Genomic DNA, 26,707 nt, shown 5'->3' with positions numbered 1-26,707 from the left:
GCTCTGAGACATAATGACTGCTAGATGTGACTTCCTATCCACATTTCTTGGATTTATTTAACCATATCAGATACTAACCAGAATCTAAGTTTCTTACGGTTTTGGTACTTATTTTTTATTTTATTTTCAGACAAGCAATTCCACCAATCAGTCAACTAACTGCCTGTGCAACCAGAGGTCATTAATAACCATTTAGAAAACCATGCTTGCTTTTCAGACAATAGTCTGTTAATATACATGGGTAAGAAATGCTTACCTACAGGTTAGGTAACGTTGTGTTCTAAAATTTATGAAGTGCCATAGATGTAGAAATGACATATACATTGCATTCCTAGGAGACTGAAATTTAACAGCTCCATTGTACAGACAACAAACAGATGCTTAAGCCTGATTAAAGTGTATCCTTTGTCTTGATTTCATCAAGAATTTCCTATTATATGCATGCAACAGGCCTCCAGTTCACTTATACCTGCACAAATTTTAGAGAACAGTAAAAAACTCAAATTTAGCAAAATAAAACAAAAATCTTAGCATATGACAATAAAAAAAGAAATTAAACTGTCAAAAACTATTAAAAAGTAGTACAACTAAGCCCAGCCAAAGCCAGTATATATAAAGTTAATGCTGAAACACCTTCCAATGGAGTAACGCCTAATAATATTTTAAAAACATTTGTGTGTGGTTTAATACTTTTCACATTTTTGTCAGATTTATGTGGTCTAAAATGCCTCAGTTCAGGGTGGCCTGTAGATTTCAAGGAAAACAGTGGAGGAATAAGCACTACCTTCCTTATAATTCTGCAAATCTGGATTGAGCTGCTGTTGCCTCAAGTGCCACTGGTCACTATGCACAGAAAGGAAAACACCTCAAAAAGGTGAATATAATCTCTCACGATGTTTTTGTCCCAGGCCAATATGAACTCCACAGTCACATCTATAATGTCTGTATTTTATCTTTATACAGAAGCCAATCACAGGTTAAGTCACACAGAAAGCCTCCAAATCAGGATTTTGTGGATCTTTGCTCTAAAGGCCCTGGAATGCAATTCCAAAGAAAACAGATGAATTTAACCGAGCTGAATTCTTGGTGAACAGATTAATTTCACGTGAAACCCTATGAAATGCCCAGCCTATCTAAAAATACTACTTTTTCTCCTGTTTACCAAACTGCACACAGTGCCCTCCCAGTCGTGTACAGAGATACCATACAAAATGATGCTGACCTGATGTCATACACAGCGCACATCCAGGCCTCCTGGAAACTGGAGTACTTCTGTCTGGTAAAGAGCTATTTATGCAAGTACAGATGAGATTTGCATTTTCACTGTTTGTGTGAGACTGCAAGGAACGCTGCAGGGAATAGTGAGTCAAATCCTACTTCTGTAACACGCAGAATCTATTTATTTCACCAGACTTCACTTGCAAGACTTCACCCTACAAATTAGTGACTTCAGTGACCTGTACAAATTTAAGAGTGCCTTCAGGTCAGTAACCCTGCAAGTAGTAGACATATGTAGAGCACTGTTCATTCATGCCTAAAACTTGCAGCCTAAACCCGGATCCAATTAGTAATAGCTAAAAGGATTTACTTCTCCAGCTTGTAAAGAAACCGGAACTGAATTTAAAAAATTAAGAGTAACAGAAGTAGTAAAAACACAAAATAAAATCCTTGGTTAATACTGTTCTTCAGGGCACAAATCAAATAGACAAAAAAACCCCAGGAAATTAGAAACATTTGGTGCAAATTCAGTTCACCCTCCTTTTAGAGAAATCAAGAATTATATACTGAGAGATTGCTTTATTCACAGGATTGCTGCCTCAAACAGTGAACTGGACTAGGGATTCTCACTTAACAAGCACACATTTAATATTTTGTCTTATTCCAATGCTGACTTAAGGTCTATGATCTTCTTCCTGTGTCCTATCCTGAACATAAAAGTATTGAAGTGTTTGTGTTTTATTTCTTCCCCTATATAGTTAATCTATGGAACACCAAGTAGCACTCTCCAAAAAGCAGGATTAGCATGGATTCCCTTTTACATCTGTGTACACGAAGCACAGGGGTATAATAATGTAAAGTATCAGCATAATCAGAAAATCTAGCATGCAGAACCTTGCTTACGCTCAGGGTGACCATCAAGAGGTTTGAAAATGTGCAATCTCCAGCAGTAGATTTCTGCAACTTAAATTAACTGTTAACCTGAATATACTAGGAAAATCAGCATGAAAGGTCACTCATAATTTTTCTGTTTGTATAATGTCCATTTGGTGGCCACAGAGAAAGAGGCTTAGGAATTTCAGGTCCTTTTCCCAGTTTCTCCAGATCTTGACCTCCAGCTTTCTCCAAAGGAACCCCAAAGATCCAGTCCCTTTGCTCTAGGGAAATTATTGTCATCAAAATAGACCAGAACTCTCTCCATAGGAAGCTGTCTAACTCTTTTATCTTAATTTGTTGCTAGTGCTAATAATAATAAGGAAGATTAGCCTGAGGCAGACACCTGGTGTGGAAAATTCAAGTCCAAATTCTAGTTTGAATAAAAATATAGTATATATATATATGTAGGAAGAATCAAACTCTTAATAATTCTGCCTTTAAATTACAATCAATGGAAAATAAGGTATTCAGGCTCCAGTTATTAGCGGACAAAATTAGAACCAGCTAGAAAAAACATCCAGCTGAGTTTTCCTGTCTTTCTGCACCAAAGGTTTTTAAACCAATAACAGTGGATTCTATTTAATGTGAATGGGGTAAGCAGTTAGGTAAAAATCTTTAGACCAAGGGATCACAAACTGATTCAGTTTAAATTGAAGGATAAATACTAGTTGTTCTGCAAGCAGCTTCACAATATGAAGGGGGAAACTCTAACTGGACCTCGCTAAGAAATTAGGAATTTTATTAGTAAAGTCAGCTAAAGACCTTGAGAGGAGACACTGTTACCTTTCAAAACCCAGGGTGCAAATTATCCCCAAATTATGGTTTCTATGCTGATTAAAGTTTTGCTGAAGGGCTCCAGGCTGACATGGATTAATTTCTACTCCCAGCATAGTTTTGGAATAGGAGGAAATTCTAGGAGAAATGGTAAAAAGGGTTTAACTAGCAAAGAAAACTACATCCTGGGAGGCCAGAAAGTGAAGGGATAAATTGACAATTTCCAAAAGTCAAGCCGCATTAGACCTTGCAAAGGAAATGAAAACAAGCAGTAAAAGGCTATGTAGCAATACAAATGAAACAAAAGTATTTGAGCTAGTAAGCAGTGTAAATGGATTTGAGATTTAAAATCTAATAGGTACAGACCAGAAGCTAAATGAATATTTGACTTCAGGTTTCAGGAGGGTAACTGTGACAAAAACAACATGGATAATAGGTAGGAGAAGTGGAAAAATAAATTAACACAATGAACTTGGAAGCAAAAATCAAAACATAACATCAGATTATTTCTGTCACTGCATGTTGAATACTGAAAAACCTCAAATCTGACAGTGCAAATATGGTAACAAAAATACTGTCTTCAGCAGGAACAGAAATTTTACCCTGTCCTGTAGGAAGTGAATTGAGGCCTTTTCTTTCAACAAAACCCAAATGACTCAGTGTGATAGAATGACATATTACAAATGTAGATTGGAAATTATTTGTCCTTTTGTGCTGTACTGGACTGTATTATTCTTGAAATATAGCTTTAAGGTATGTTGAATTGCAATAAAAACAGATTTTTGTCTTGTTTCTTGTGCATGGGATGTCTATTTTAATGCCGGTGTTACTAGCAGTACTTGAAAAGAGGGATAACAAGGAATTGTAGCTGTCAAATATCAATGTCAAATGTTTAAATTTGCATTTTCAACAGATATGAATTTAAAAAAACCCTTTAATACTACCAGTCATTTTCTTTTGCTGATGACCTTGGTACCATGAGGGCATTAATTAACCTAAGAAATCTGGAAAAGTGACAGCTAATGATTACTAATGGGTTTCATACTTGGAAGTGCAGAGAAGAGTTGGTGCTTAATAAGAGAGCTGAAACCTCTACAGTGTGCTACAAGGTATTTGAGTCATTTTCAGGACCTGGTTGGAGTATCCTAGAATCAAAAAATTTATTTTTATCTCGAATGAATCACATGTGACTATGCAAAATGGAACACTGAATCTGCTGCTGTTTCACATAAAAAAGGTGTAGACATGAATTCTGCTGAAGGCAAACTGTTGGTGATGTTGGACTGCCCCAGTTCCTAGAAATGAGGTACATAAATGTCTGTAGGTTCAGTGCCTCAGACAGTGAGGTGAAAGATGTACACTCAAGTAATTTGCAAATGTTACGTTAAACCTGAAACCAGAGCTAAACAAGCTGGTATGCTCCTCAATAGAACAGTATATGCTGGCTGTTAAGAAGTCATTTATTTCAGAAATTAGGAGCTAAACTCAGTAAAACTGCTTTATTGCTGTTGTCAAACATGGACCTCTTAAACAATACATTTAATGCAGAAGCAGTAACTCAGAAGCCAAGTATCCTTCCGTTACTCAGAAATTAGCAAACACACCTAGACTGGCATAACTTTGTTAGCAGTCAAGGTTGTCTCATTGCTGTGCTCTGGGTGAAAAAGCATCTACAGCCACATATTTCAGGTTTCTTAAGACTTATCAGCATGGTGTGGGTTCCAGAGAGAAACAGACAGCATCGGGAAGCCTCCCCAGAGAAGACAAGTTTTCAAAGTAAAATCCTAAGGCAAAGCTTTTAGGGTAATGTTATGTAAATAAGCAATAAGACTGACTGAGCTTTCAGCTGTAGAGCTCTGTGATTTCGCTTTGAAAGTTTTTGCTTTTTGGAGTTCACTGTAACCTCATTATGTTTTGCTGGCACTTTCTTAAGGAGAAGCAACAGCTGCATAACACTGATAAACCTTAGGAAGACCGAAATGCAACTGAAATGTGGTTGCTGCTTCAGTCTAAGTCAACCATACGTAAAAGCTCTCACCTGGCACCATTTGCTGTGGTTAAATCTCAAATTCTATCTTACAATGTAAAATGTAGCTAAGTAAAAATAATCCATTACAGTAAATCTCTAAAGAAAAAATAAATAAATAAATAAATAAAAGGTGTATTATCCTCAATTTGTTATACTGCTGTTATTATAATATACCTTTATAAATATTGACTGAATACGAAATCATTGCAAGGAAGTTAACAATAAAGCTCAGAAACATCTCTGTGCCCTAAATATTATTTTTAGTTGATGCAGAAGTAAACAGATGATGCTTCTAAAACTCGTTTGAACATATAGCAATCTATAAAAATATATTGTGAAATGAAATATTTAATAATTGATTAAAAAATCTATTATCTTGATAATATTAAATATTGAAACATACTATGCTATTGCCCACTATATAATTCTTCTTTTACTTGATTGATTCAAACTAAAACACAAAATATTTTTTTTCTTTCATGCTGATTTTGCAGATTATAAAAATGAAATTTTATAATTGCTTTATCTTACTAAATTTCTAGGGAAAAAGAAGAAGGAAGTCAAAAAGCCCAGTCATGCACTAACACTGTCCTACTAAAAATGCTTGGGTAGGTTCAGAATTTCTCCCAGTCTCAAGACAAAAGGAAAATAAAAAAGGATGTGGAAAGAATTACAAAATTGAGACACAGAGTGATAAAATATCAGTCTTTCTCTCTATGCGAATTGTCTGTAGAATTATTACATTGTGCAACTCATTGGTTCTAAGAATTTAACAGAAGTGAAAGAGGGATTTTTCACATTGAATGATCATACAGAACAAAGACTAAAGAAAATTAATATATAGGAAGGGACAGGAAGCCCTGTGCCTCCGAATACAAACCAATCTCTAGCTGAAAAAGACCACTTGCCTATGGTTACAGTCCTGCCTGAATTTGTGATCCTGCACCCACTGTGAGATTTATCCTTGTGAATAATATCAATAAGAGTAGGTGATTTTCAGAGGCACTCTTCACCTTTGAATAGCATCCACAGCAGTTGGGATCTCTGGACCTTTACAAGTCAGATCTCAGTTGTAAAAAACTTTTGTACAGAAAAAACTGGTGCCCATGCTATTTCATGCCAGCAGGAATGTCAGTTCTCAGACAGGACTCCTAACGCTTTGTATTTGGATCATAAGAAGACATCCATAAAGACTTTCATTTACAGACCATGGGTCTAGTTACGATTCTTAAAAATCTTCTGATAAAACTAGAAAAATTGATAAATGTCTCAAGAATAGCTGTAAACAGGTACTAACAGAAGAGCTTGAAGGTCACCTTAACCCAAGTAAATTTGAGTAAAAAAGGTGCTTGACCTGCTGCAAAGAAAGCTTTATTTAATTTGAGTTGAACTCAGTAGGTCTTTAAGTTATTTTCTTTGCAGGGTTGCTGTCAAGTATTGCACGGTTAGTGAATGCTTAACCTAAACTCAGGACTAAAAGAATTCTTATGTCACCAAGTTTTTGTCCTGTAGTAGACAAATGTGATATACAATTCTTTCCATACTCTGATCTCTTTTCCAGTAGTGTGAATCTTTTTTACGTTGTATTTATGGGCAAGCATCCTGGCTCCAGTGATCAATCCAGATGCTCCAGAGAAGTCTTAGTTTGGAGATGCAGAAAGGGTCCCTAATTATTTGTTTTCAGTTTCTAAGCAGCTTAGACATCAATCTACGGACTGAAAAAAAAAACAAATTAACAAGTCTTACAAAATGACCGATTTGGGTAGTTCTGAAATCCATACAAAAGCTCTTCCTAAGTCTTTGGCCTAGCTAATGAACTTTTCATAGCAGGGAATTCACCACTTAATTACATGTTTTATATGAAAAAAGCACTTCCTTTATCAGTCTTAAATTTCCCACTTCCTTAGTTTCAGTAAATGTCTCATTATCTTTAGGATTCAGAACAAAATTTGTTACGCTTTGCTATATTATTATCTATTGGTCAATGAATTTCTTTCTAAAGTGTACAATTCCAACTGTTTCATTTTCTTCCTTCTTCTGTGAAAATTTCTTATACTGCATACACAGTTTTTAGGACATTTGGGTTTCTCGCCTTTCCTTCAATCTTAGAGATCCAACACAGTATAAATTAGCAGTAGTTCTATTTTCATAGAAAATAGGCATGTGCTCCAATTCTGATTAAAGAATAGACTTAAGATGTAAACTATTGTTATCCATGGCAACAAAATTTCTAAAACAATAACGAAGCAGATGTTGGAAATTCTGAATCTTATTTCCCCCCAAGAAAATGTCCCAGAGACATATGTCTTTCCCTCAAAGTCCTTTGCTAGTTATAGAACTGGCCTCCTGCATACTTCTGTTGCTTTTGAGACACTGGGGTCAGATATATTACAGACTTTTATTACTTAATGGTGTTAAAGTTTTCTGAAGATATAATTCTTTTACGTATTTAAAAATTAAAGAAACTTGTCCTAACCACTACTAGATAGTACGCAATAAGATATTATATCTACATACGCAATGATTTTCAAAAGATAAAAATCCATCTCAGGGAAAATCCAACTGACAAAGCATTTTGTAACCGTGAAATGCAGTACTAAACAAAACTGAAACTTGCCTGACACCCATGCTTGTCATGAGAAAGAGCATGGGAAAGAGCTAACCAGAAATTCAGGGTCTTGATGTATCTACTAGCTTTAGCCTGATATCCAATCAATTTAGTTACAGATGGTGTAAGGCATAGTTTGTTGTTTTATTTAGGAGCAAAGAGGATAAGAAACACAGAAAGAGACAGAGAAGAAACACACACACACAAAAAAAGAATGTTCCAGGCAGAAAGATGCAAGCATGAAAAGACAATGTGATGGTGGTGTTATGTTTTACAGTCAGATGCATTTCAATATACTTTTGAAAAAAATAGTAGTACAAAAGAAATTAGAATAGGATCTCCATCTTTTCAACAGTGGACAGGCTGTAAGAAAAAAAGCACATGTTCTCCACTATGTCTTTAAAGCAAAGATTTTACATTTCAGACTTGCAAGGGAGATGAACATTATCCTCGTGTTTAAGGCACATCAACTTAATATGATCCACCCAAGATGGAAAATCATGAACTAAATCCCAATCTGTATGTATTGGGTCTGGCTGACATGGAGTTTGTTTTCCCCATAGCAGCCCTCATGGTGCTGTGCTTTGTATTGGTAGCCAGAAAGGTGTTGATAACACCCCAGTGTTTTGGCTACAGCTGAGCAGAGCTCGCCCAGCATCAGGGCTTTCTCTCCAACATCCCCCCTTACCAGTAGGCTGGGGGTGGGCAAGATCCTGGGAGGGGACACAGCAAGGACAGCTGACCCAAGCTGACCAAAGGGATATTCCATACCGTGTGACATCTGCTCAGCAATACAAGCTAAGAGAAAGGAGGAGAAGTGGGCATTTGTTGTTACGACATTTATCTTGTGGGGTCACTGTTATGTGTACTGAAGCCCTGCTTCCTGGGAAGTGGCTGGACATTGCCTGCTGATGAAAAGTGAGAATAAATCTTTTGTTTTCCTTCACTTCCACACATAACCTTTGTTTTTGCTTTATTAAACTCCCTTTATCTTGATCCATGAGGTTTTTTCCCATCTTATTTCCTCTCCCCTCTGTCCTGCTGAGGAGGGGAGTGATAGAGAGGCTTGGTGGACACCTGGCATCCAGCCAGGGTCAACCAACCACACTGTATTGATCTGTTGTTTTTCATTTGGCACTGAGATCAGTAAGGGTGGGATTCCACCCTTGGTTTCTGAGAACAGCTTGTAGACACACTGGTTACTAGATTTAATCTGAGACTAGCGCTTCCTACACTCACTATGGTTAAAATAGTATCACCCAAAGAAACTTTTTAAGGAACAAAAGCTGTTGTGATATTTTTTATTTTATCATAGAATTTTCAAGAAAATAAGTTGCAGTAGAAATATAAATTACTCAGAAACAAATTATTTACGTATTAATAAACTGTCATGGGAAAAAAGTACCATAATTTGCCTACTCTTTATATGTTCAAATAATATTGTGTGAACTTACCCCTTTTGGTTATAAAAAACAACTTCTTTTATCAAGTTCTAACCTTCTTAAAGACATAAGTTAATATTATTTCCTGATCTATTTAAACATAATCTGAATACAGTAACCAGTTGTCTAACAACATATGAAAATATAAGAGCTGGGCATATGAGAATGTTTTTATCATTGCAGGTTAAGAAAGTTATAGGTCTCTCTTCCACTTCGTAAATGTTGGATTATAGTTACAATGAAGCATACAACAAAATAATTCCTGTCCATAAAACATTTTAAAATAATACAATAAATTCTCACTTGGATAGCAAGATTTATGTGTTTAAACACAAAAGAAAAAAAGAAAGAGAATAAAACTACCTATATCTAAGCACAGTCTCTCACAGTTGTCTGACAATTCTGTTACCTTCTCTAGTTCAAGGATGAAAAAATTCGCCACAGATATATTCTTCATTTTGAAAAGACCAGTAAGTAGTCCCAGAGTATCAAAGGCTGTTTTTTTATTTTACTTTATTTTATTTTATTTTATTTTATTTTATTTTATTTTATTTTAGCTAGAAGATGCACAGCTGAAAACTAAGGGTATAAGTAAGTATGAGTAAAGGAAATACCTTCTTTTTCATCATGGATTTTCAGTTCATTAAAAATTGGATCAGTTTAGTAAATCTGTGAACAGGTATGGAGAGCAAAACTTTCTCAAGCAAAACTAGCGTATACATTATGAATTACCTAAAAAATGTATCACAAATAATCCCTGTCATTTCCTGGCAAGTGATTTATATGGGACATGAGAGGGAGACAAGAGGGAGGCAAGATTAGTTATGTCATTCATTTAAAATGTTAAGACTGCAATTTAGCATGCAAGATCTTCTATAATTTGGAAGAAATATGAAAATATATGGTCTTTTCACTCTTGAAAGACAACACAGCAGCATAAAGTCAAGTTGGAGGCCAGGCAGTAGTGCTGTGTGCCAGGGGCTGATACTGGGGACAGTCCTGTTCAGCATCTTCATTAACGATCTGGACAATGGGAGAGAGTACACCATGAGCAAGTTCACAGATTATACAGAACTGGGAGGAGTGGCTGATATACCAGATGGTTGTGCCACCATTCAGGCTGGAGAGTTGGGCCAAGAGAAATCTCATGCAGTTCAACAAGACGAAATGCAAAATCTTGCACCTGTGGAGGAATAATCCCAGGCATCAGCACATGCCAGTGGTCAACTGTCTGGAAAGCAGGTCTTTTTAGAAGAACCTTAGAATACTGGTGGACAAAAAGCTGACCATGAACCAGCAACGTGTTCTGTAGCAAAGAAGTCCGACAGTATCCTGGGCTGCATTAGGAAAATTGTTGCCAGTAGGTAAAGAAAGGTGGTCCTGTCTACTACTGATGGGACACGTTTGGAGTACTGTGCCCAGTTCTGGGTTTCTCAGCCCAAGAAATACATGGACATCCTGAAGTCAGTCCAAGGCAGGTCTACAATGAGACTGGAGCATCTTAGGAGAAGAGCTAGGGCTCTGCAGTTTGGAGAACATAATGCTCAGGGGGCATCTCACTCATGTGTATCAATGTCTGATGAGAGAATGAAGAAGAGTGAGTCAGACTCTTCTCAGTAGTGTCCAATGACAGGAAAAGAGGCAATAGGAGAACATAAGAAACACAAGAAAATACTTGAGCTACATGGCTTCCAGAGGGCCCAACTACCTTATTCTGCAATTCAGTGATTACAGTAGTGCTGAGCACAACAAGAGGATGAGATATACCTGTGAGCTTCTGCATTGGTGCCCATTTGTTAACTGGAAACCCCACGACACCTGGCATCAAATGTAGTCAGATTTGTTGAGTACGGCCCTGTAGAAATCATATTTTGATTTCATGGTAGAATGGCTGTCAGGAACGAGAATGAATTACAAGTTCTTAAACAGTGTTGGTATGATTGTAGGTGGTCTTAGGAGATTTTAAATGGAAGTGGCTGTAGCTACATAGCGGTGTAGCTACCTTCTCTCTCTCAAGCCTTTTCCGTATCCAAGCTAACACCACGTTAATAAATTTTGAGACCAGTTTATTTAAACCACTGCAATGAAAACAGCTGAACTTAAACCAACATATGCCCCTTCTCCAACTGCTTTAGGAGTGTCTACACAGAAGATTAGAATGTCTACACAAAAGATTACTTATGTTCCTGAGACATGTCCACTTTTTACAACAGTATCAGCTAACCTAATAAGAGATTTTATTCCTCCCTAAAAACTTTGCAGGTTACTTAGCAGCAGCTTATATATAAATTGCTCTGTAACCAATGCAATTAATGAAGTATGTGTTCTGTACAGTTTGGATTTCAGAGTGATCTTATATGTGGATTCTCTAATATCTCATAAAGGCTGAATTCAAGTTCTGTTTCTTGTAGCCAGCAGCCCACCTTTCTCAGCACTGCTGGAATTTAGTACCTTTAAGACCTCTACCTCTTTCTCTAAATTTAGCTGCAATCTACAACCAAGAATAAAAGCTGCTGGCATAAACACACAGGTATATGTGAAAAAAATGCTAATGAAATTATGTCTGTATGGAAGGTGTCTGGTTTTAATCTGAGGGCTTTGGCAAGACAAACAGAACATGGAATCCACTGACAAGCTTCCAGTGATTTTAGTCAGCACTTTCTCTGTGTACTATTGCCCAAAAAGGGAGAATCTTTTTTTGAGTTCATGAGTAAGAATAACTGAAAATAAAAGAAAATGCAGAGAGAGAAGCAAGAATGGAATATCTGTAGTGAGTAGGATTTATTCATGCTGGCATCCTCCAGCACGTCTGGTGTTGTGGTTTAACCCCATCCAGCAACTACACACGACACAGCTGCTCTCTCCCTGCCCCAGCAGGATTAGGGGGAGAATCAGAAGGGTAGAAGTGAGAAAAATCATGGGTTAAGATAAAAGCAGTCTTGTAGTTTTAAAAAATAATAGTAACAATCATAACATCATCCATAATAACAATTATAATGACGGTAATAATTATAATGGTAATAAATTATTGTAATGAAAAGGAAAATAACAAAGAGGGATAAATAAAACCCAAGAAAGACAAGTGATGCAGATGAAAACAATCACTCACCACTAACCGATCAATGCCCAGCCAGATGCCCAGCAGTGCCGCACCCCTGCCTACCTCCCCCCTATTTTAATTGCTGAGCATGATGTCATGTGGTATGGGACATCCCTTTGGTCAGTTGGGGTCAGCTGTCCCAGCTGTGACCCCTCACAACTTCTTGTGTACCCCCGACCTACTCACTTGTGGGGTGGGGTGAGAGGCAAAAAAGGCCTTGGCTCTGTGCAAGCACTGCGCAGCAGTAATGAAAACATTTCTGCATTATCCACACTGTTTTCAGAACAAATCCAAAACATAGCCCTATACTAGCTCCTGTGGAGAAAATTAACTCTATCCCAGCCCAAACCAGCACACTTGGTTTCCAAAATTCTGTGCTGCTCCCCAACCAGCACACAACATAACTGGAGGTTTGCCACAGGAGTTAATTACACTGTCTCCCAGACTTGAGTTCGAAATGTTAGATATTACAGCAACATTTGCATACTTCTGAGCACTGTCTTGTTACAGAGACTATATAACAAAAAATGTGACAGTTTTTATACTTTTGTCAGAAGTTAGCTAATATATCCATTGAGTTTTATTGTGTAATCCCTATACTCTCTTTCTCTCCTAGGAAGGTGAGATATTAAGTGACAAAAGACTATCTGTCACTGACATTCTTCTTTCCTCTTTACCTTCGGTGAGTAAAGAAGGGATGAAATACATTTGTTCTGATTAATGTGTCTAATCCTTTAAATGTTGTTAATTAAGCTGGTGATTTTCTAAAGTGATAATACAGAAATATATTCCCAAATTCAGGACTGAGAAATATATTATCAAATTCAGGACTGCACATATCTCCAGGGCAACACCACGGAAGTCCCTATTAAGCCATGCACAGCAAGATTCTTCAGTTTTACTAAACACACTGCGGTGTGGTGAGGGCTGATCAGACTAGATCACTGCCCTCCACTCCCTTTCATACCTGGTGTCTGCTCAACACCCACAAGATAGATATATTTCTCTACACTTTGACAGAGCATGTAATGTCATTTGCCTTAATCTTTTGCCATTCCATGACAATTAATTATCAATAATTCTTAGTCATAAGGTTCTTGTAAAAATTCAGTGCCCACAGCCCAAACTTTTGATGGGCCAAGGCCACATGACACTTACTAACCCTGAAAGTCGGTTATTTGATTCTGTAAAGTTACTGCAGCACTTTTACATCACAACATATTGAAATAATTAAATTTATGATACATTACTAAATTCAGATCTGTAATTTAACTACAGTGAATATATTTCAATATTTCCTGTTCCAAAGAATCTCCTTCCCAGTAAACTTCAGGGCCCGAAAAAAGAGACATTCAATAAAAAGTTCAGATATTTTAAAGCAGTTTTTGTACCACTTTGTCATATGTTTTAGGAGCAGAGATAGGCAAGGAACTACCTGAGCAGCCACCTTACAGGCTGTATGAAGTTTTGACAGCAATATGAAATGAGAACTAAGAATGATGGTCACAGTCACCACAGGGAGAGGTGAAAGAAGTGCTGGTGAAGACCAGGGAAAGATTAACAGATTCCCAGCATAGAGGTACAAACAACAAAGAGATTACAGCTGTTGATCACTCACACCAGTGTAATCCAGACAAGTTTCATTCTCATGGCTTAAAATTTCAAAATTGTTCTTTGCAAATGTCTTTGACCCTTAATTCAGTTTCCTAAGTTATTTTTGTACTGGCCAACTACCTAGTTACATTTGTTTCTGAATAAATCAGAGTTAAGATAGGTTTATCTAGTCAGTAGAGGCAAAAGCACCTTCAGGTGAGAGTAGACAGCCCATCTTAAGTGAACCAAGGAGAGGAGGAGGGCTCTCCTCAATTCTGTTGCTGGCTGAGAAGCTGACATCAACCTCCTGGGGGCATCTTCTCAGCTTTAGAAAGAGGAAGATGATGGACATTTCAGATACCAAGTGTTGCTGTTAGTTTTAATCTCTGGTTTGAAACAGCAACAAGCTGAACAGTTGTTGTGTACAGTTTAGGGGCAGCTTCAAAACTTCTAGATGTGACACACTGCACACAGTGAAGAAGAACCTGTCAGAAGAGGCTGCCCACTGCATGGTCCAGGGTAGGGGATGCACAAGCTCAGCCATTAGCACTTTACCAGTTTGAACTTCAGGTGAGAAATGACACAATCCTGCCACTCACTACAGCATGACATGGTAGATAGACTTAAAAATATATATATATTCAGGCTGCCTATTTTCATGCATCACCGTCCTCCTGACATCCACTAGAATTGATATATGTGTCCTTAGAAATGTTTTGAGAATGGACCCAAAAAGGGGAACACCTACAAGTACTTCTGATTTTATTCAGCAGTTATCTGATGAAGAACCAGAAGATTTCCAAAGAGGTAACAATTGAACAACAGCTCTTAAACCTCCCAGGTGAAGGTCGTAAGAGGATGGTGAAATATTTTGAACTTGTATCTTTCACTTTCTATATTTTCTTACCATATCTACACTCTGTATAGAAGGGCTTTTTTTCCTCATACACCTTTGCAAAGTCACTCTGATTCCTTGTGATATTGTCTATCTACAGAGCATATTAGGTTTGAGTTAAACCTGATGGAGTGGGCACCACATTTTTCAAAGGACAAAAAAGCGTTTGGGACACTGAGACTGGAAGTTTGAGTAGCCTGAAAGTGTCTACATACGTCAAAACCTCGACTAGCCAGCAAAAACATCAGAATCAATCACTAGATGGCCTGAAGAAATAAAATTGTATAGATAAGGAAAATTAGTCTCATGTTGTACTTCAGATAGACTGCAGAGTGTAGTATGATAGTATCATGATGGACTGCAGACCTTGTTATTGAAGCCATTGCATTTGTCACAATTACTTTATGCTTATTTGTAGGTTTTAATCCCTTAGTCCATCTTTTATTCATAAGGGAATAAATTGTTATGGAATTAGTCAATCTATCTTGACACCTATCTGGCAGAATTACTCAATTTCAGGATTCTTTATTAGAATAGTTTCTCAGAAGTCCTAATAACATCTCCTTAAGTATGTAACTGCAGTTGTCCAGCAGTGAAGGTTTTGAGGTGGCTTTTTAAAAATTATTTATTTTTCCCCTGTCAATTCTGTTTAAAAACTTCACAGACAAAATATGTATTTGTAAATGTCCTGAAAATACAGAGTGAACACTTGTTCTCTTGCAAGATATATCTCAACAGCGATCCAGTAAGAAATATCTTAATATAAGACAAAAAGAGTTCTTTGCATCTATATCCTCTAATGAGAAAATAAATTCAGGAGGGATTTCCTGAGAATCCTATTCTCTATATGTAAAAAGTACCATCAGATGCTGATGTAATTAGGTAGTTTTTACAAATTCAGTAAAAGGAAATTTTGCTTTTTTTCAGACTAAGTCATATACCCAGAAAGCTTCTTCGAAAGTCACAATGAGAAGACCAGTGCCAGGCACAGTGTGTGTGATAGTCACATGATGAGGACTGTGATCAGAATACAATTTATTATGGTGAATTTAGCATTTCAACTAAAACTTTGCATGGAACTAGCTAGAAATTAAAGAAAAAAAAAAAAAAAGTAGTGTCATCAGAAATGTAAACAGTAGTTACTTTAATAAAAGGAAAGTAATAAGAATTAGAAATACTGTATTGTCTATAACACCAATTTATTTTGCTAGAAATACAGTATTTCAAAGATTTTGTGTAAATAAACAAACACTAGGAAAAATGAGTCTTTGTTTTCCAGTACTGATTTAGAGAATATTCTCTGGTAATGTTGTACTTCACAAAAAAACCCACAACTTCAGTACCATTTACTAACCTGGACCTGGATAACAGTTAATGAGCTTTTATTATGTGTATCGTATTATTACTTCAGAGCCCCTGTCACTGATCACTGCCCCATTAACCAAATTGTTACTACTGAGTATAACAGCAAAGTTAAATAGGGTTCCTGTCAAAAGTCATTTATCTGTCACGCATGCTTCATAACTGGTTTTGCAATTGCTACAGCCATGATGTCAAGGTTTCTTTTTCAATCTGGTATGTACCCTTGATGCTGCTGTAATTAAACTATTGATTTTACACCATTGAGGAATGTACTATGGCTCCTATTGATTTCAATGAGTAAATCAAAAAGACATTTCCTGTTGTAGTAGGTCTTTAAAATAACTGAAAATACAGCAAAATTCTTGATATAAAAAACACATGGCAGCTATAAACAGCTACAAAATCAGTCTAACATATTAACTATTAATTTAAAGAGGCTGAAGGATTACCTAGTAGTGCCCAGGAATTATTTTTTCTCCTTCCTTCCTTTTTCCTTTCCTCTGAAAATACTTCTTTTATTTTAAATATAGACAAGCACACATAGAAAAGGTGTAATCTAAAGGGAAAAAAAAAAAAAAAGACTAAAAAATCCCTTACTTTCTCTCTTTATGATTCACATTTAAAAAAAAAAAAAAAAAAAAAAAGTGCAATACCCTGGCAGAGAGGCAACAGCCATTAACATCAAAAAGGGAGAGCAATAAAGGTCTCTGAACTTCAGTTATCCCCTAGTAAGCCTCACAAAGCCCAAAAAATACACACAGGTCTTTAAGTCAGTGCAGGAGCTCAAACTTTTTCCTCTCTAAGAAGTCACTAGCTATTGATGGAAATAAAGATCTATGGACCTCCGGGCTCAAACCAGAAAGAAAGTATGACAGAACTAAATCAACACTAAATCCTAGACTTCATGAAAAGATTCTCAGGTAATCAAAAGCAGGTTTAAACCAACTTCAACCATTAAACACAATGCAAAAGCTTTTCCTGGGAGCATGTCCTATCATAACGATCTTTCTTGAATCTTTTTCTGGACTATAGATTTCATCCAGTAAAAGAATTCCTGTAAATAATACCACAACACCTGGTTTTAAAATCTATTTCAACATTATTGAGTTGAAGAAGACATGCCCAAACCAAATGTCTTCCTGTGTAACAGCTGATACTAGTAGTTCAGAAAAAAAACTGTGCTTTGATGGTTCTACACGTACCACCACCACTATAATTCCTTATTTCTTCCCCTTTGTAAGGACCTTCACTATATTGTTCAAGGTATTACTACTACTTTGTCTCCAGCAGTGAATGCTGGAGAGAAACTTCCTCACTTATGAACCAAGCCCAGGATCAGACACTTCACAAACAGGCACTCTATATTCAGGAGTTCTAATGAATTCAGGACTCCTAATAAATTCAGGAGTTGTTCTCCTATATTCAGGAGTCCTGTTCAGAAACCCTAATGAAATAAATGAAGCTCTGTGTGCAGGAGCAGAGGGAGCTGCTTATGTGGACATCTTTCATTCTTTCATTCATGCCAGCTGTGTACACACCAAACAATTCCAAATTCATTTATATTATTTCCTTTAATAGTCCTAGGAATATTCCAGGTAAAGTTGATTTCATAGTCAGTTCTTCACTAAAGAGGGCCATCTGTTCCTCATAAACAACCCTCACAAAAACAAATTTCCTCCAAATTTTAATTTACACCTTTCAAAATGTCAGGATCTTCTAGTTCTGGGAATGAATATAACATGGTCTCTTTGGGAAGAAAACTACTGCAGAGCCTTTACCTGCTTAGGGTAAAGAACTCTAGTACTCCTACTAAAGGCAATAACATGATTTCTTACAGGAATAAGAAGCCATTTAGGGGTTGAATTCACTATTAACACATAAGTTCCTCCCTTAAAAGATGCAAAAATGGTGCTCGGGGATCTTTAGTGGACCTTAGCATTCTGCACCAACTCCAGTTTCAGAATGCTTTGACAGTATGGTTGCATGAAAAGCGCCATAGTAGACATATATGCATAAGCATAAGCATAAATATGTAGATACACATATACATATGATTGAGTTCTGAGGTCAGAACTTGCATTGCCTTTGAACCCAGCTCGAAAAAGAATGGTATTTAATCATGGAGAGTATCATGTATCATTGGTAAATAAAACATTTCAGAACTGTCTCATGCATCTTTTGCTATTACTTTTACATTTGCAGGAATACTGGCCTGTTTTCCTCCTTCCTATACATCTCTCAGCTCTTCTCAGTACTCTACCTTCTTGATATGTTAGGAGTAAAAAAATATTTATTTATTTGCTATGCAATCTGTTTTTGTGATGACTGACAGGTCACCTTAGTAGACTAGAAGACTTTGCTGGGTTGCTGCCTCAAACAATGAATCTCAATCTTTCTCTTCATTTTTTTTTTCAATTTCTCATTAAACATTACTGCACTCATGTTACTATTAAAAGGTTTGTATCTTACAGTAATGTGGTAGAAATAAAAAAGCTTGTGATTCCTGCCTCCAGAACAACTTGATATAATTATAGGCTTACAATTCATGGTTACTGACATATTATCTTTCCGTTTTCATGTAGTCTTGATGCATGCAGATTTGTATTTGGGAGAGATATACTCACAGTTTCAATAGCCATGGGGAGTTTTTGAAGCAGAAGGTGGATATCAGTTTTACATAAATATAATTATTCCTCATATTAGGCACTAAAACAAATTTCCAGCTGTTAGCATTATGTGAGTTCTTGGATTCCCTCATGCGATTGTATCATGCTGAATTTCTTTTTGAAAGCTTTTCTGCTTCTTGGTGTACAAAAAGATTAAGAAGCAATGCTAACAGAAATTTTGCTGTAGTGAAATATTTCCCTAAGTTGCAGGTAAAGAGTACCCTGTAATTTGTAATGATAACCACAGTAATGAATGCATATAGTAGTCAGCTATTACCAGCAGTAATTGGTGCACCTTTCATCTCCTGTCAAGCAGAGAGTTGCGGATTACGACCAAAAGGCAGCTATCAGCTCTCTCATTTCCGGGCTCAAACAAAGGAAAAGAGGTGCCTGTCTGAGCTGATGGCTTTTGGCCCTTTGATCAGGCCCTATCAGAAGTCATCCAGACGTAGTAACCTGATTTCTTGTCAATGGGCTACTGTCTTTGATGTAGGCAAAGTCCTACTGCAAATCGCATTTATGAAGGGAAAACACCAGGACATAATCAAGAAAGGGTATAGTTACCGATTCACATAGTAAGGTTGCTTTGGCATTTTACCTTCTTTGAGGGAGGTAGTAAATAAGTTCTGCTAAGATTATTGAAAAGCTATTTCTGTAAACAACCTGCAACACAGTCCTTTGGAAGGCTGTGTTTGCCCTCCCCAGTGTAACAGGAACTTAGGCATGGTTCAGTGTTAATGAAAGGTCCAAGCAAAATAACAGAAAATCAAACTTACTCTTGCAGGAGGGGGAAAAATTCCCTGCTTGGAAAGTAAGTGTCTTTGGAAAATTTTACTCCTAACTAGTCAGGCAAACAAAGTGCATTTCAGAGCAAGACTTTTCAAGTCTACATTATTCCACCATAAATCTAGGATATCAAGCACAGACATTTAAAATGTATATCAGTCTTCTCTCATTTATTAAAAGTTTTGCCAGGAATTATTCTTCAGTGTTGATATTACTGTTACTTTGGGCTACAAAAACAATTTCATCACACATTCAGGAAGATGCTAAACAACATTTTAGATGATTTAATTAACTGTTGGAGTAAGGACAATGAACCTACCCATGTACCAGACTTCTGACATAAACCTTCCAAAGTCTTCTTCTCAATTTCACAGACATATACTATAAAGTTATTATAACAGTCAATTTTCCCTTCATGACAAACATATATTCTGTGTTTTCTAAAAAAAAAAAAAAACAAAAAAACCCAAACAAACAACAAAAAAACCCACACAACCCGTACACCCACACAAACCAAAACAACAAACCACACAAAACAAACAAATCAACAAACAAACCAAACCAACAAAAAACCACAAAACCTGTTCCAGAGTAGAAGAGTACTGCACTGTATTTCACTCTTACATAGCTAAACTAATTTCTAATAACTAGTATGGTTGAGATTTAGCCAGGTTTGTCTCCCTCTGTATATAGTTCTTTAAGGGCATCCCAGCAGGCTCTACAACATCATCTTCATGTTATTTGAGATGCACTAAGCTGAAAAATACTGCAGAAGGTCATGTTTTCATCTGTGGACCCAACAGGTGAGACATGGAGCCCAGTAGGAACTTACAGTGAGTTGCTGATCTATGTGGTGTCTGCTGGAGGACAGGTTTTCCCTAAGCAGTGTGGATGGGAGCCAGCTGATGAATGCTGTGGTACAATTAGTGTTCCTTGCATCTGGAGGAATTTTTGGATCACAGGAGATGGTTATGATTTTGGGAGAACCTGTGTATTATTTATTATCACAGTTTACAAAGCTTCATGGAAACAAAAGAATTACAGGGACAATTTAGTTACATTTCCAGAAGATCCCAAATCACCTACACACCCATATAAGAAGTGACACACAGAATATTTTGTCATACAGTGTCTTACGTGTTTTGGCTTTTTTAAGATAGAATTAATTTTCATGTAGAATGGACTGGAGATACCCATCAGTCCTCATCTGACTTGCTCAGATCTCAATAGAGAATACAAAGCTGGAGAACGAGAACAGCACTTTTGTTTACATTCCTGCTGTTTTGGGCATTTAAAGGGCCAGCTTAGATACTTAACTGCTGTACTGAGGATGGTGGACTACCACTGAGCACCTTGCATTTCTTTGCAATAGAAATTTTTAAATGTTTGCTATTTGTTTTAATTCTGATTTAAGAAGATAATTCATTGAGTTATCTACAGCCTGATTAATATAATCAATTACATTGTTGATTCACTGATTGAATTAGATATTCATTAGATGTGTACTTAATTGAAAATCTCAGTATATGCTAGGGCATACGCAAAGGGTGCTTTTTTTGCTGATATAGGATGCTTGCTGAATTTTATTTAATACTTAAATAAAAACTTTAGACATAGCTTCAACTTCTTTTTTCCTTGGGTTTGCTGCAAGTTCATTTTCCCTAAAAGCCAACCTGGGACATTGAGAAGGATGGGATAAAGTGGAAGGATGGGATAAGCTCTCACTTTCTGACTTGTTCTACAGAGAGATCAGAAGTTATCAGTTTTCCTTTTTGTTTGCATCCTACTATTCAGTTGTTCTGAAAGAGGAGGGAATGAGTTCAGGACCTGGAGCACTAGCATGATTTCTGGATAAAAGGGACAGGGAGCTGGAGATTATTCTAAACTTCTGGCTTGTACTTTTGTTTGAAGTGTCAGAATTGCAGCTGTATCCTGTTCTCTTTCCAGCTAAGTAAAATGGTTTTAAAATTCTTTCCTGCTACAGCCAAAATCACTGGACTGATGTATACACTTCAGTAATTGAGTAAGAGTTTACTTTTTTAGATATTTAGCAAAATTTCAGGACCTTGAGACTGACAGAGAAAAAGAGAAAAAAATACCAAACAAAGAGTTATAGATACTGTTAGAGACACAAAATAGTTGAGAGATAAAGCGTTAGCATACTGGAAAAATGCCAGTGCTGAAGTTTCACTTTTTGTAACACATACTGGCACAAAAGTTGTAAATAGACCATATAAAGAAGCAGATACCAACAGAGATAGGTACATACCTTATGCACAGACTCTGGTTGGCTCATGTTGTGGTCCCCCTGGGAAACAGTGTTGAGGCTTTCAGGTACAGGACACAGCGAAAATGTGGTCTCCTTGGAGTATATCTATCAATCTCAGTGAGCCAAGGCATTTCTCAGCACGTATAAGTAGGATAATTCTGTGGTAAAGCCCCCTGTTTAAATTCTAGACCTAGGTCTATTGCACACACTGTCTATTTATTGTGCAGATCTCATCAATTACCTCCAAAACTAGTGCCAGTCTTTTCATTGTTTTCTACTAGGGCTAGATGACTGTGTCACCCCATATTCCTCTGTTTTTCTTATCTAAAATCAGGTTGTCAGTAGAACACAAGCAATTCAAAGTCTAGGCTTTAAAAACAGGAAAAATCATAGTAGGGATATGACCTATATTCAAATACCCTGACAATTTTCTCTTTTTTTCTAGTAAGACCTGTTTTAAACATATTTATTGTCCCAGTTACCAGGAGATGCGCAGAATAAGAGAAGGAGCACTGACTACACTGTTAAATAAAACTGATTTTACCCAGAGTACTCACAAACTCTCAAAGTAAACAGATCGACTCTTTTTAAAAGAAGTAATTAAAAATAGCCTTCTCTAAGTAATAGCAAACTTCGTTAGTGCTTGCAGTCCCAAAAGATTTCAAAATCATTCTGCTAGATGTGATTTTGAGAGGATGACACTTAGCTCTAACAGAAGCCTTGTGGCTTTAACCTTAAATCTGTATGTTATAGGTATAATGAGACTACAAAAGGCCAGAGGAAGTTAAGAGCCTGTTTCTGATCTCACTTAACACCATTTGAATCCTGTATAATTGTTGACTTCAGTGGAATTGTTCCCAACTTGCAACTGTGTAAACGAAATTACAATCAGACTCTTAATAGCTGAGCTTTGCACAAGCATACAAGGCATGTTTTATCTCCCTTTTGCAAAATCTCTCGTGTTAGTTAAGTAACACATTGCCAGGGCCATGCCAGTCTCACTGATGATACTGGTGCATAAACAAAGTAGGTGTTTTGGCAGAAAACTTTAAAAACTGGAAAAAGAAAATTTTGAGTCCTATCCAGCTAAAAACATCCGTGGTCTTTGAGGTTATTCAAGGCCCTGAAGAATACAGATGCTGGCTGTTCAACAGGCCAAAATATTCAGAGACAGGTTGGCCTCCAGCGTAAGGTCAAATAAAAGTGTCTCTGTGTGTGGTGGAGAAAGTTTAGCAAATGTGATAGAAAGAAATCTCAGAAAACTTCTCTGGTCACCCAGCTGAAATTAGAGACTCTGTGCTGGCCACTGTAAGACAGGGTATCACCATGTCTCAAGTCATTTAACAGTTAACATATATAATAACGTGGCCAACAGCTTCAAACTTTTAATAATATTTATCCTCACAGCATCCCCCACTAGGCACAGGAACCCTAAAGAAGGCTCCCAAGCCCAAAATCATCACACCTACCTTGAGGCATTTGTCTGGGGTGATGAAGACAGAAACCTTAACACCCAATAAACAGTCAGTGATTCAGCCCATCTAAATTTCACTGGCCCTGTGGAGGTGTTTTCTCCTCCACTGAAAATCTAATCTTCCTTTAGGAAGGTTACACTAAGCTTTTAAATTCAGGCTTATAACTAAAGTGCCTAAATTTAATGGGAAGAATCCACACATCAGTGACTTTCCCCTGACTTAACCAGCTATAGAAGAGGCGATAGCACAGCAGGAGTGACAGCCAGATATTCTAGGTCTCAGGCCTTAATTACTGAAATGTTCTGCTATTCATCTTCCATCTAGACACAAAGAGGAGGGTCGAATGAGAACAGAAATGCTGAGCGACTATCCTAAGATGACCAGCATCCTATATGTTTCCTATATGTATTCTGCTGTTTTTCCTGTTTCTCAGCAGTACCCCATACGTGAATTGTTATTTCTCATATTTTGTCCAGTAGTTGAAACTTGCTTGTTCTTTTTACTTCTTATTGCCCACTCAAGGTCACATAGTCCAGTGGGAGCCACAACGTCTCCGAAAGGGAGATCCTGGAATCTTCTTTCATAGGAAATCATTTGTATCCCAAGTTATCTTCAGGTTCTAAGGAGTCTCTCTAGCTTCTTGAAGCAGTAATACTGTAGTGGGTTGACCCCGGCTGGACACCAGGTGCCCACCAAAGCCTCTCTGTCACTCCCCCTCTTCAGCTGGAGAGGGGAGAGAAAATATAACAAATGGCTTGTGGGTTGAGGTAAGGACAGGGAGAGATCACTCACCAATCATTGTCATGGGCAAAAAAGAATCAACTTCGGTAAATAAGTTTAATTTATTACCAATCAAATCAGAGTAGGATAATGACAAATAAAACCAAATCTTAAGAACACCTTCTCCCCCACCTCCTTCCTTCCTGAGCTCCTCTCTTCATGGGGCCACGGGTCCTACCAGGAGCCTGCCCAAGCATGGGCTTCTGATGCAGTCACAAGCCTCCTTCAGGCATCCACCTGTTCTGGCCTGGGTTCCTCCCTGGGCTGGAGGAGGATCTCTGCTCCACCATGGATTTCCATGGGCTGCAGTGGGACAGCCAGCCTCACCAGGGTCTGCACCATGAGCTGAGGGGAACCTCTGCTCCCGCGCCTGGAGCAGCTCCTGCCCACGTGCACTGACCCAGGTGTCTGCAGAGCCATTTCTCTCACATATTCTCACTCTTCAGCTGCAGCTGTGCAGTTTTTTTCCCCCTCTTAACAGTGTTACCCCAGAGGTGCTACCACTATCGCTGATGGGCTCAGCCTTGGTCAGTAGAGGGTCCATCTTGGAGCCATCTGCCATTGGCTCTGTCGGACATGGAGGAAGTTTCCAGCAGCTTCTCACAGAAGCCACCCTTGTAGTCTCCCAGCTATCAAAACTTTGCCACACAAACCCAATGCAAACACAAATGTGAAACATTCACGACCTTCTCTACAGGATGAGCATTTGTTTTGATGTCTGTAATAAAACAGATTTATAAGCATTTTTAATATAAGAGCGTAAGTGCCATGGATAGCAAAGAAATGCACCTTAAGAAACATAGAAAAGAGTTTTGTGTCAACACTCACCCTCTCCACTCCAAACTCCCATGCTGGTAGCCACTCAGCCATAGCAGAAGAGAACTGGCAAAGGGAGCATTTATTCTTTCATTCCAGGTGGCTACAAACTCTCTATTTGTTGTAGAGACAGCTTACATGACTTCCTTACATTTTTCCAGATGAATGGTATTTATGTAATCAAATTTAAACTTAAAATTCACTTCATTAGGTCTATACTGGTGACTCTATGTGCTGCACTCACCAGCCAGGAAAGGACATTTCTAGGTGGTGATGCATCATTGCCTTGTCTTTAAATCTATGTTGGGATGCTGTCTGCAAATGTCTGTACCTTTTTGATGTCTATATAGGGAGTCCCACTGTAGAGTGTAATCTACCCTACTATATCAGAATGCGGACCTCAAGCATCTGTACAAAGCAGAGGAGACATACAGAAACACAGGCAGAGCACCATGGATGATTGTTATTTGCATAAATAACGAAGTTGAACTGCCTCATCTGTACCTGCTGAGGACTCAGATTGTCTCAGGCATCTAGCTGAACAAAACTAGACAGGAACAAAGGCAACACAGGACTCATGAGAGTACATCTGACAGGTATTCCGATATTTCAAACAAACTGAGAACTTCTTCCTTGGAAAAATACGATTAGAACACTGAATCTCACAACTTGAGATGGAGGAGTCAGGAAGTACAGGAGGGAATGACAATCCTTTCACCAGATTCTTGTCCCCTGAGTTGAACAAAATAAGGATCTTTGTTGATTCCTACTGCATTTTTAATATGCACATTTCTTCAGAAAAAAATACACTGGGCAACCTCCTGTTATGTAAGACAGGCACACATCACAACTGAAGATTTGTTTGTCCTAAAAGCAGGATGTGGACCAGCTGAGAATTGAAAAGTGTAAAAACAGTCAATAGTTTTCTAATTAACATATTTATGGGATTACTGGCGCCCAGAAAAACTACTGGGAATTTTAATAGTACAGATTTGATCAGGGAAATAAAGTTTCATTGTTTGTGTTGCTGTAGTTATTTACAAAAACCTTTAAAGACACATTTCTCTATTTCTTCTGAAGCTGCCTATCCTCATAATATTTATAACTAGTTTCATGTCTACCTGTTCATTTGGTATTGATTAGTCAGGACAGAATTCTTAACTATCCAAATTTCTGTCAATAAGGGTTCAGTGTTTTCTTCTAGTAGATCTTTTTCTTTAAAGCTATGTTTACTACAGCTAGAAATGTTTAAAATGTAGTTATGCTTGATAGTAATTTATTTCCTACTATAAAGGGTCAGTATTTTAAATAATGGTGTCATCAATTTCAAACAAAACATCTTGCATCAGAAAACTTGAAACTTCTTACCTACTATTCTTCATTTATGGCAGTGTGCCAAGTTAAATCCAGCCATACAATCAAAACAGTATAGTTCTTAGTTTATTATTCAGCTGCAGAAATACACAGAGGCTGACCAGACGAGTCATAGGATAGGAACTCATTTCTCTAGAAATCTAACCTGTTCATGATCTTCCTGCCAAAACTCAAAAAAATGTTTTTTGTCTACTTGTGGATACTCAAGGAGTCCTAATGTTCTCCTAAACCAATGTTGTAATACAGACTGAGTTTCTGAAAGGGACTCAAGTTCTGTACCACAGTTCTGATGCAACAAAGCAAGTAAAACTGCTTTCACGCAAAAAGATAAAAGAATGGAAGGTCAGACTTCTGAATTAACATAACGTTTAACATCATGATTAACATAATGATCATGAATATAAAGGGAAATAAAGTATCATTCTTTTTGAAGTCAACAGTTCCTGTAATGTTTTTACTGAAATGATAGCTGTACTACGCAGAAGCTAGGAAAGTGTTTGGTCATACTCAGTCTCTCAAATCTGCTAAAACACAAACTTCACAGGTCATTGAAGGAAATAACTCTTCTGCCAAGAACCTGGATT

The sequence above is a fragment of the Streptopelia decaocto genome, assembly GCF_964273445.1.
Source record: "Streptopelia decaocto genome assembly, chromosome: 3".
In the NCBI taxonomy this organism is placed as follows: domain Eukaryota; kingdom Metazoa; phylum Chordata; class Aves; order Columbiformes; family Columbidae; genus Streptopelia; species Streptopelia decaocto.
The sequence above is the reverse complement of the archived record's forward strand: the minus strand, read 5'-3'. Positions refer to the sequence as shown.